At 45.6% G+C, this 12,236-nt stretch overlaps 1 protein-coding gene and 1 pseudogene across 2 annotated transcripts in view; one reads left to right on the plus strand and one right to left on the minus strand.

Moving 5' to 3' along the window:
- Window positions 1-12,236, minus strand: part of Camk1d (calcium/calmodulin dependent protein kinase ID) — a 389,294-nt gene that overhangs the window by 336,729 nt on the left and 40,329 nt on the right. The window lies entirely within an intron of this gene.
- On the plus strand, window positions 7,701-8,727 carry LOC127193977 (glycogenin-1-like; annotated as a pseudogene).

Genomic DNA, 12,236 nt, shown 5'->3' on the forward strand with positions numbered 1-12,236 from the left:
GGGAGAAAGAACCCAGGAGGCCCAAACACAGATGAGCAAGTGATTCATCAAAAAGAAAAAAGATGGGGGGGGGGGCGGAGCCAGATGATTTAGTGCCAAACGCCCCCACATTACCATGGCTTGTTTTTGTTAGTCTTACCTTGGGCATCTGCTACAACTTATGACTGGTTTTATTTTTAATTAGATATTCATTCCACTTTGCTTCCTCTTGTGCCTATCAAGAGGAGCTGGCTTGGGGGACCTGGCTCCCCTTCTGTAGCCCCTATGCAGAGCCACTCAGACTCCCAGCTCACACTGCAGAGGGGGGTCCCAGGAAACTGAAGAGAGGACTGTGGTAAGGAAACACGGTCCCTTTAATAAATGGAAATTACTTTGTCTGTGTGGTCAGGGCCCTGGCTCTCTTTGTGTCTCTGCCCATTTGTCACCTGGGACACCAACCCACTCTGACAGGCTCAAACTCCAACCTTGAGTAAGCCAACCAAAGACAGCAGCAAATGTTCTACCCTCTGTTTTAGAATCATTATTTGGATTCCTAACTTTGTAACTGTTATCAAAAATATGATTGTAAGGAACCAGCACTAGAAATTAAAATGTATTTACAACATAGTTTTATTGATAAACCAAAGTCAGGAAATAGAGGCAAGATGATTGCGTGTTTGAGGCCAGCCTTGGCTACATGGTGAATTCAAGACCAGTCTGAGCTTCTTATCAAAACACTGTCTTCAAAAACCTAGTTCTGGGAATGTTGCTCAGTAACATAGCATGTGCGTAGCATGCACACACACACACACACACACACACACACACACACACACACACACAGAGTGGGTAGCATCTCTGTTGTCTCGTTATAGGTCTTACCAGATGCTCCAACAATCACCTACCTCTACTATGTTTAAAAAATATATATACATATATATATATATGTATACACACACACACACACACACACACACACACACACACACACACACACACACACACAGACACACACCCCAGAGCCTTGTGTCTGTGGTTGAAGGAAACAGTACTCAGGTGTCTGCTTCTGCAGAGACTGCACACAATGTGAATTGTAACATGAATTCACTTTGTGTACATAGAAGCCAAAGCACTAAGGTACAATCTTAATTTTTTTTTTTTAACCAAAGCCAGAAACTTCTGAGCTCAGGTTCTCGGCATTACACCAATGCTTAGATATGCTTATGAGTAAGCGAATAAGACATGGAAGGCTGGAGTTTAGGATGCAGTTCTGTGGAAGCGTGTGTCCTTTGCTTGTGAGAGGCCCTGGCCTCAACACTAATACCATTATAAGAAGAGAGAGACTGAATAGGAGATCTGGGGACGTAGCTCAACTAGTAAAGTGCTTGCCTACCATTCACAAAGTCCTGGGTTTGATCCCCAATACCAAGTACACTGGGTGTGGTGGCACAGACCTGCACTCAGGACAAGCAGGAGGCGGAGGAGGGTGAGGAGTTCAGGAGTTCAAGGTGGCCTTCAGCTATAGAGGGAGTTTGAGGCCAGCCTGGGCTACATGAGGCCCTGACTCAAAAGCAAGAAAATAATAACAAAGAAGCCTACTGCAGCCATCTTGTCCTGGGTCACTTGTCACCCAGACCAGCTCCAACACTTCATGAGCCAATCTTTAGCAAGACGATGTAATGGAAGCCTAGGAAATAGGCTCGCAGCTTTAAAAATGAATGAAGCCGAATGGATTTTTAACTACTTGTTACAATGTGGAACTGGATCTGCAGAGACAGGAGGGCACAGGCTCACCAGGCACAGTCTAGAAATGTCACAGATATGCAAAGGCCACCACAACAAATCATTAGACTGCTGCCTTGGGTAATTAGTACAGATTCAAGAACACTAAGAGCCCTGAAAAAATCTGCAGACGCTGGCCAGATGTAATCAATAAAAGAATGCAAAGTCAAGTGTACGCTTCAAAGTAAAACTGAGCCTTGGGCTAGGGCTCAGTAGAAGAGCTGAGCATATGCAGGACTCTGGGGTCAATCCCCAGTAACGGGGCCTAGGGGACCTGAGTTTCCACCAAGCTCAGGCCTTACCAAGGTACAGAAAAGGGTTAGCTGTAGTCATGATGACACAGAATATATGTCATTGTAACTAAGAGAGAACCAACAACTACTGCCAAAAACATATATGTATGCATGTATGTGTGTGTATGTATGCATGCATGCATGCATGTGTGTGTATGTGTGTGTATATATTTGCCTAGCCACTTGATCATATTCGATGTGAGCTCCTTGAAGAACAAACAATAAAAGCAATTATCAAGTCACCTTCTCCAGAGAGTAGGCCTCCATAGAGGTATTTTTGTTTCCCAGGTGTTGTGTCAGTCCTGAGACACGATTACGCCAGGAGGACAGACCTAGCTCTGAGTAGACTTGGACGGTAAATCAGGACAATGCTAAGCCTCTGTGAGCCTGGCTTTCCCTGTAAAGCCTTTTGGGAAAGGAGAGAGTGTGAACTGTCTGACTCGCAACAGTTCTGCCTCCGACCCATGTCATCTTGACTAGACATGCTCGCCAAGGATGACCTCAACTTAAAAGACACAGAGATACACACCCTCAAGAGGGTGCGTGTAGACATACACCCCAGGAGGTGACATTTCTCATCATCTCCTTCAAAATTCTGAAGTCAACCAGTTGAGAAATATATACTGGCAATATGGCACACTAGTTAAGTTGTCAAAAATAATGGAAACACAGTAAGAAAATGAAAAAGTGTAATATCAAGATTGTCCAAGAGCACAGATAAAATGTATTCTACCCATGTGATGGAATATTATTCAACCACAGAAAGCAGGTTCTGGTATATTCAACCACTCCTTGTATTCACGGTGAAAGTAGCCAGGCCCAAAGGAACAAATTCTATACAGTTCCTTTTAGGGGTACCTAAAATGAGCAAATTCACAGAAACAGGAAGTAGATTGGGGACAGGGCAGAAGGACCGTCCCACAGGTAAATCACTTGCGGCACAGATCCCCAACCCCTCTAGATGTAGCGAGAATGTCATGAGTTCAGAACTCCAAGCAAGGTGGCACGCAGAGACGAGAGTCAGACAGAGGCTTAAGGGCCAGCTAGTGTGGAGTATACTGCATGGTCAGGAACAGCGAAGGAAGTCCTGCCTCATTGACTGCCTGCCTCAATTACATAAGAGGAGAGAACCAACCCTCCAACGTGGTCCTCAGACTTCTATATGACCCACACATGTACACACACATGCACAAAATAATACATAAATAAATACTTTTAAAAGAAAAAATATTTAGCCAATGGACAGGACATTCTCCACAGTTGAGTAGAGATTGGGGTCTGACTTTCACACAAACTCTGGTGCCCCATATTTGACCACGTTCTCTGGATGGGGAGGCCTGGTGGCACTCAGAGGAAGGATAGCAGGCTACCAAGAAGAGACTTGATACCCTATGAGCATATACAGGGGGAGGTAATCCCCCTCAGGAACAGTCATAGGGGAGGGGAGTAAGGGGAAAATGGGAGAGAGGGAGGAATGGGAGGATACAAGGGATGGGATAACAATTGAGACGCAATATGAATAAATTAATAAAATATATTTTTAAAAGATTTTTAAAAAAGAAAAAGTATTTTAAATAGCAGAAGGCTTCCTGACCAGCCCACCTAATCAAATCCTATCCTCCTTTCTTTCCGCACAGTGTCTATTACAGCATTAATCACGCAATGCTACTGGGCAATTTATGCACATTCTCACTGCTCGGGACTCATTTGCCATGCCCACGGTCACAGGTGCTGTGGGAGTGCGTCCACTCACTTGATTCTACCTAGACCCTGCTTAAGGAGAGGCTGAAGGCATCACCAAGATGAGTAAATAAGTCGTGGAAAGGGTAAGCAAGGGATAGAAAATAAGATAACGAAGTTCACTGTAGCACTTGAAAGAGGCAAGCCCGGGAAAATCTTGAGAAATGGACAGCAGGGGACTGTGAGCAGTGTGTGGTGACAGCGTTAAGAAAGGGGGCTGCTCAAAATGCTGAGCTCCAGCGTCCAAAGCACCTCAGCGTCACTGCATGACACCGCATGGCCTGTGTCTTAGTTAGGGTTTCCATTGCTGCAACGAAACACCGTGACCAAAAGCGATGCGGGGGAGAAAGGAGCTATTTCACTTGCACTTCCAGATCATAGTCCGTCATCGGAGGAAGTCAGGACAGGAACTTAAACAGAACAGGAACCTGGAGGCAGGAGCTGATGCAGAGGTCATGGAGGGGTGCCGCTTACTGGCTTGCTCCTCATGGTCTGTTCAGCCTGCTTTCTTAAAGACCCAGGGTGGCCCCACCCACAGTGGGCTGGGCTCTCCCTCATCAATCACTAAGAGAAGACCCTCAGCAGATCTTATGGAGATATTTTTTCAGTTGAGGTTCCCTCCTCTCAATTGACTCTAACTTGTGTTGAGCTGACATAAAACTATCCAGGACACCCCCTGCTGCTCAACCCATCTGCACTCTGTCAACTACATCTCCAGGTGTGGCATATTAGCTCTGTACTTCATGCCTGGTTGCTCATCCTTCATCCATCCCTGATCCCTCCTTCGTCACTAGGCCTTCATCCATGGTCTCACATCGCACGTACCTTGGAGGACTTTTCTCTCCCTCGGTATAGACAAAGCTGTCTCCCTAGGATGTGGGCTAAGGACTCAGTTTCTTTTCACCAGGTAGGAAAAAAAAAATAAACCAAAAAACAAAAAGGTGTTAAGATTTCTGGCCAGGAGCACAAGGGACAAGAGAAACAGGGGTAGTGGCATAGGAACATGGCTTTCATATTTAGGGAGAGCTGAAAGGACCACAGGCAGATGGGGAAAGTGAGAAGGAGGCAGATGAGAAACAATGGGGATGGAGGTGGGATACTGGGGACCCCTGCAAAGGGAAATCCCCTGGGGAAAGAAGAAAAGGCCAGTGGTTTGGAGAGTTGCAACTGTGATGCGTCACTTTGGCTGACCTCAATATCCCATGTCAGGAAGAAATAAGTGAAAGAGGCTAGAACAGTCCGTGCAAAGGTGTGAGGGGTAGCAGGCAATGAAATCCAGCACCCAGGAGGCCCAGAATGGGATGCATGACTTAGCACAGCCACCGGCTTCATTGAAAATTAAGCAAATCATTTGGGGAAGCATTAGCCTCCATTTTCTTCTGCTTTCTTTAGTATTTTCTTCTTTTACTCGGTTGACTTCAAAACAATCAGAGAGGAAAAACAGCTTTGTTTCTCTCTCTTGAGACAGACTTTCACTACGTAGAGCTCTGGCTGGCCTAGAACTCACTCTGTCAGCTAGGCCGGCTTGGAACTTAAAGAGATCCCCGTGACCAGCCCTTGCAGCACGGAAGCTGAATGAATGCCACCCTGTCTGGCCTCATCAGCAATACTCAGGAGCTGGCAGGTGATTGCTAGGCAGGAGGCTTGTTACTTCAGGTAAGAATGGCCTGTAATAAACACTTAACTGCACTTGTAGCTAGTAAAGCCAAGTGTTTGCTCTCAGAGGAGGGTGAGCAATGTCACCACGATGGCTTTGCTCAGCAAACTCTTGTTTCATAGATACTGTCTCCAGCAAGCTCCACCTCTCTGAGTCACTGGCACTAGGCATCTCAGATGCATGGGAGATTCTCTTAATGAGGTTTTTCGGGGCCTTTTTACACTCGGGCATTTATAGAGCAAGGCAATTACAGGTGGTGTTGGCTGTTCATTGTTTAGAGCTTACAGGCTGTAAATAATCTTTCTAAGAGAGCTGCATGGGGCTGTGGGTGCATAAATCAGCGCACGGTTTGAGAAAACGGGAGAGTTCTGACACAAGCTCATTGACTGCCTCTGGACTGAACATAAAAATAGTGTGTAAGGCTAGGAAGGCAGCTCAGTCAGTGAAGAGCTTGCCTAGCAAGGATGCTGGTCTCAGTGTGACCCCAAGATCCCACAGGAGGGAAAAGTCCATCACAATGGTGGTAATCCCAGTGCTGTGGGCACAAAGACAAGCAGGTCCCTTGGGCTCAAAGTAGGTGAGTTCTAGGCCAGTGAGAGATCCTGTCAAAAAAGCAAACAAACAAACAAACAAACAAAAGCAAAATAACATCTGAAGAATGACAGCTGAGACCAGTTGCACACATATGAACATGCAGCTGCCTACACAGTGCCCCTACACATGCAAAAACATGTACAGGCACACACAGTGCTGTGTGTGCACGTACATCTGCATAATGGTGTTTTCTAAAAAGAACATGACAGTAAGGCTCACTGACAGACATAAGGGTTTTTGTGGTATACTTCTGCACTAGAGACAACATATCACCTTACAGAGTTCCTCTGTCGTTGCCACGAATAGGCAACTTCCAGAGTTAAGTCTTATGGCTAAAGCCAGTTATAGATATCCCCAAAAGGAATATTAGTGAATACCTACATTCAATATTTGAAAACACCCAATGGACGCCATAATTCTTTATAATAATATGAGGTCACAGACCAAACCAAACTTGCTTTGGACTAGAATGGTGCCAACTCAATCTGTGGTGGTGATGGTGATATTTCCACATCCAAAAGCCCTCACCAGCAGGCGTGTCCGTCATATTTCAGAGGCAATATAAGGGAAGTGAATCAGCATTCAGAATGCTTGCTTGATTAGTATAATTGAAAAGTTGGTCTCTAAATGTCCCTTCTGTGATTCTACCTCTCATAGGTAACGTCATACCATGGGCAACACGAGAGTTAGAAATTAGCTCAGAGGCAGAACACCTGTCTAGCATGAGTAAGGTCCTGGGTTTATCCCAAGCATTCTATGAAAGAAAGAAAGAAAATGAAAGAAAGAAAGAAAGAAAAAAAAAAGAAAAAGAAAGAAAGAAGCTCAATCTTTATGCAGCCTTCTGCAATAATTAACAATAATTATCTGCTTTACCTAATAGCTTTTCTATACTCATTGAAGTCTTTGAGTCTAATAAAAAGATATATGTATTATGAGGCACACCAGAACTTCAAAAATAATTAGACACACTTGAAAAAATTAAGAAAGAAATACATTTGCTCAGTTAGTAGTTTCTTTCTCAGTTTCTTGTTCTTTTTAAAGATTTATTTATGTACTTTATATATATGGGTGGTTTGTCTAAATGTATGTCTGCACACCAGCAGGCATCGGATCCCATGGGACTATGGTTATAGATAGTGGTGAGCCACCACATGGGTGCTAGGAATTGAACTCAGGACCTCTTGATGAGCAGCCAGTGCTCTTGACTGCTGAGTCATCTCTTCAGCCCAGCTTCTTATTCCTCAGAATGTCTGATTTTTTTAAAGACATCTTTGATACATCCCCCTTTTTTTTTCAAAAGCAAATGGAATGTTTCAATTGGCCCCAGTGCCACCCTAGGACCCCAAAAATGGGGAAGCCAGAAATTTGATCTATGACACAGATGAGGCTCAGGTCCTGGCCGTATCAGCCCCCATGAGGTCTATGATGGAGAGGAATTGAAGTGTTGAGGGGGGAAAGGCCTTAAAAGTTGAAAGCATCATGTTACAGATTACCACTGACCATAGTTGACCACTTTCCAGCATGCTAACCTTTTGCAAATCAAATATCTTAAATGCACTGCCTGGGAAGTTTCTACCCGTGTTCTCCACAGGGGCTATGTGCTGTCTTCTTTAACAAATGAAAAATAAATCTCTTCAAAAACCAACACTGGCTCCATGCTTGACTCGGTCGCCCACTGGCGCCCAGCTCCACAGCCCCACCTGGCCACACTATGGCAGGCCTTTGTGGTGCTGACTACAAATGATGCCTACACCAAATGTGCACTCATCCTGGGTTTATCTTTGAAATAGCACAGGACTACCAGGAGGATAGACCCGCAGGTTTCAGACTCCATGAGAAAAGTTTTCAAGACTGTCTTTGATGACGCCATCACAGTAGATGTCTTAAACAGTGGTGAGTCTGCTCATCTAACCTTAAGGAAAAGGCTTGAGTAGGGCATCACGCTGACAAAACTCCATTGCTGGTCACTTACTCAGTATTCCAAATATGTGTTCATGGATGCAGATACTCTGGTCCTCTCAAATATTGATGACCTTTTTGAACGACAAGAATCGTCAGAGCACCAGACCCAGGGTTTACAATTCCGGAGTCCTTGTCTTTCAGCCCTCAGGTGAAACATATAACCAGCTATTGCACCTACATCTAGGCAAGGCAGTTTTGATGGCAGGGACCAGGGCCTACTGAATACATATTTTAGTGGCTGGGCGATGACAGATCTCGGAGACAGCTGTCATTTGTGTATATCCCTAGCAGCATCTTAATAGACTCCTACCTCCCCCGGCATTTAAAGTGTTTGATACACATGCCAAAGTTGTGCGCTTCTTGGGACGAATCAAGCCATGGAATAGCACTTATAATCCCCAAACAGTGTCAAATGTGGATCCTAGGATGCAAGTGTGAGTCACCTAGAGTTTCTGAACCTGTGGTGGGACATCTTCACCACCAGGTACTTTACCCCTGCTCCAACACTACAGCCTTGTCAAAGACGCCTGCTCCTATCTAGTGATGGAAGACATCTCAGGTGCCTTGTCACACCTGACCCTTGGGAAGGCCCCAGCTACACCACAGCCCTCTGTGTCCTCAGAAGAAAGGAAGGAGCCGTGGGAACAAGGCAAGGCTGATTACATGGGAGTGGATTCTTTTGATATCATCAAGAGAAAACTTGACACTTACCTACAATAAAAGTGCTGCCATTTTCCTGTGGACACGTCTATGTCTTAGGCATGTTTCTGATACTTAGTATGTGAAGTCTGTCACAATGGTTAGAGGCTTTCACTAAACCTCACCAGATGAAAGGTTTTTTAGCAGGACAAGCGGTGAGAACTGGGCAAATGTTACAAAGTGGTAGTTCTGGTATATGGATTGGTATTCTGTTTAACCCTAGACTTGCTCAGAAACTCTTAATTCTTCGGTTGCCAACGTGTGTGGTAAAGGAAAGGCAACATTAGGCTCTCTCGAGTGGTGCAGAACTTGACTCTCCACCTACCTCCCTTCAAAACAAGATACGCCATTTTCCCCATATTTGCTTGTTGCACCCTTCACTAGACCTGCAATTTACAATTGCTCAAAGCCTGTCAAGGGAGGTAATTCCATTTCAGGCTAAAGTGGCCTTCATTAACACTGTGGAGTGATTCATAAGCCTACCAGCTAGTGTTAGGGCACCAGCTTTCTATGCACCATGAAGGCAGCATGTGGACTTGCTCTTTTTTGGTTCTATCTACTTGAAAATTGCAGTGTGCTCTCTGGTAGCACCTGTGGTAGCACCATGTATAATAAATAAAGACTTACTGGATAAAAAAACAAAAACAAAAACAACTCTGACTTGTGAGTTGATGTGTCTTTGCATAAGATCAGCATGTGTAACTTATTTGATGCTTTGTTTTGAGTGCCATACTCCAGAGACACCATCTCATCAGATCCTCACTAAGTAGGACCATCACCACTGTTATACAAGACAGATATACGGACACAGAGTGGGGACTCATCCAAGATCCCAGGCTAGTGAAGGGCCAAACTGGGTCCACATGAAACCAGAACCGTGTTCTCAGCCCCCATGTAATTAGACAGTGCAGAGTCCATGGGAACACAGGATGACAAGCAAGTGGCATCTCTTCGTAGGGTACTTTCAAGTACCAACCTGCAGCCCGATGCTGCAACTGCCTTCACTCGGCCACCTTGGTCCTCAGACCACATCACCTTCCCCACTCCTCTCCACACACCTCTTCTGCCAGCAAACAGGCCAACATAATTGGCTTCAGCAGACCCTAGCTCCTTCCTCTCATACAAATGGGCCCCTCTCTGTGCACTGACGGTAGAAGGCTTTATCTTTTGTTCAATTGTCCTAGGATGATACTTCTTAGACTTTCTTTCTCGAATTAACATTCCCAAATCCAAAGTGACAAAGGAGGAGAGTTGAGCATCCCTTAAGGGTTCTACTTGTCTGCCCTACACCACTCATCTCTCCCGACAATGGGATTTCATACTTTTCCAACCTCTCTCTCTCTCTCTCTCTCTCTCTCTCTCTCTCTCTCTCTCTCTCTCTCTCTCTCTCTCTCTCTCTCCCTCCCTCCCTCCCTCCCTCCCTCCCTCCCTCTCCCTCTCTCCCCACCCCGCTCTCTCTCACACACATAGACTCACACATACAGAGGAAAATTTCCCTTAGAGTCCCTCTGTTGCCATGGATCAAATCCAAACTACTAAGTCTGGCATAAAAATAAGGGCTGGAGAGATGGCTCCGTGGTTAAGAACACTTGTTGCTCTTACAGAGGACCTGGGTTTGATTCTCTGCACCTACACATGGCAGCTCACAACCATCTGTAACTCCACTTCCAGGAGAGCCAACATCCTCTTCTGACTTCATCAGGCACTAGAAATGCACATGGTATATATACATACATGCTGGCAGAACATTCATCATAGAAAATAAATTCAAAAAGGAGAGAGAGAGAGAGAGAGAGAGAGAGAGAGAGAGAGAGAGAGAGAGAGAAGAGGATGGCATAAAATCTCCAACATCTTCTCTCATCACTCCCCTCTTTCTAACTAGACCTCAACAACAGACACTCACCCTTCGCCCTGGCTTCTGTCCAAAGCTGGACCACATGCTTAGGTTCTCTGACCCTTATTTAGTTGGTAAACTCCTTCCCATCACTCAACCCATGGGCCCACCTCCTCAGTGAGACCTTCCCAGACTCTCCTGGGCAAAACAGCCACTTCTGACCCTGCTGTCAGCTCCTATGCACGATTAGATCTTTGAATCCCTGAGGAAGGATGTGCTAAGCTCCTTGACCCCGGGGTCCAGCACATACCTGGCACAAAGGAGGGCTCTGAGTGACTAAATAGCTGTGGCTGCAAGATAGCATGTGTGGATAGGAAAGAAAATCACTGTGTTTGTGAGAGGAGGAGACTCTGACTTCGCCTGTGATTGGAGCTTATCCTACAGCTCAGCAAGGTGACACACATCTACAGTCCCAGCACTCAGGAGATAGAGGCAGAAGTACTTGGCCAACCTGGGCTACATGTCAAGTTCCAGGACAGCTGGAGCTACACAGTAAAACCCTGTCTCAATAAAAGAAAAACGAAATAAAAGTTCATATAAAAAGTAGAAAGACTGGAAAGTTATTCCCAGCCTAGGGCTGTGGCCCAGGAGGTAGACGGGGACAAATGGACAGGACTTGTTCTGAATGTCTATGTCCCTCCCTGGAGGAAGGAGGCAAATCTCCACCCATCAGAGGACAGGGCCACACAGACACCATGGGAAAGTCACAACTCCAAACCCACTCTGCTCCTCTGGATATAAATGTTTCTAACACGGGGCAAGTGCATTCTATGTGCTATTTAGAGGGATTTGTGGTTGAGTCTAGCAGCTATTAAGAAGAAAGCCGAAGGCCAGAAAGATGGCTCAGAGGGTAAAGGCACTTGCTGCCAAGCTTGATGGCCCAAGTCCAACCCCCAGGACTCACATGGTAGAAGGCAAGAACTGATTCAAGAAAGTTGTCCGCTGACCTTCACTCATCTACAACACACACACACACACACACACACACACACACACACACACACACACACAAAATGTCAATATATATAAAGAAAAGGGAAAAAGCCATGAGACTTCAAACAACGAAAAGAAGGACAGATCTGAACGTGAAGTTGGAGCCCAGAACAGCTTCCAAATCCAGCTTTTTTTTTTTCCCCCTGAGCCCTTTTATCTTTCTGCGACACCAACTTCAGTGAAACAAGAGGAGAGTCACTGGGATGCTGCCCTCTTTACCCGGCTCTCCACTGCTCTGCCCGCACTTGAAGTACCCAGTGCGAAGCGAGTCCATAGTGGCATCTAGGCAGTGAAGGCGGAGGCAGGGGAGTGCGACTCAGGGGTAAAGGACAGGCTTATCATTTCCGCAGGGGCCTGGGTTCACATAGGGAAGGCACGTCCCATCCTTACAACACGATTCTTCAGAACTTACTTCAAAGAGGCTGTGGGGCTCCCAGGAGACCTCTTGCATACTCTACAGCAAAAACAAAAGTCTTTGCTGCCCTCAAGTTCTGAGTGACCCTTCCAACTTAGATAGGATTCTGAAATTGTTTTTTGTTTGTTTGTTTTTAATTCCTAGAGCCATGACATCAATATGGAAATTATATAAACTTGAGTCTCATATTTTGCTGCAGCTGTCTTCCAGAGTCATGGCCTGTGCTCT

The sequence above is a fragment of the Acomys russatus genome, chromosome 9 (genome assembly GCF_903995435.1).
Source record: "Acomys russatus chromosome 9, mAcoRus1.1, whole genome shotgun sequence".
Classification (NCBI taxonomy): domain Eukaryota; kingdom Metazoa; phylum Chordata; class Mammalia; order Rodentia; family Muridae; genus Acomys; species Acomys russatus.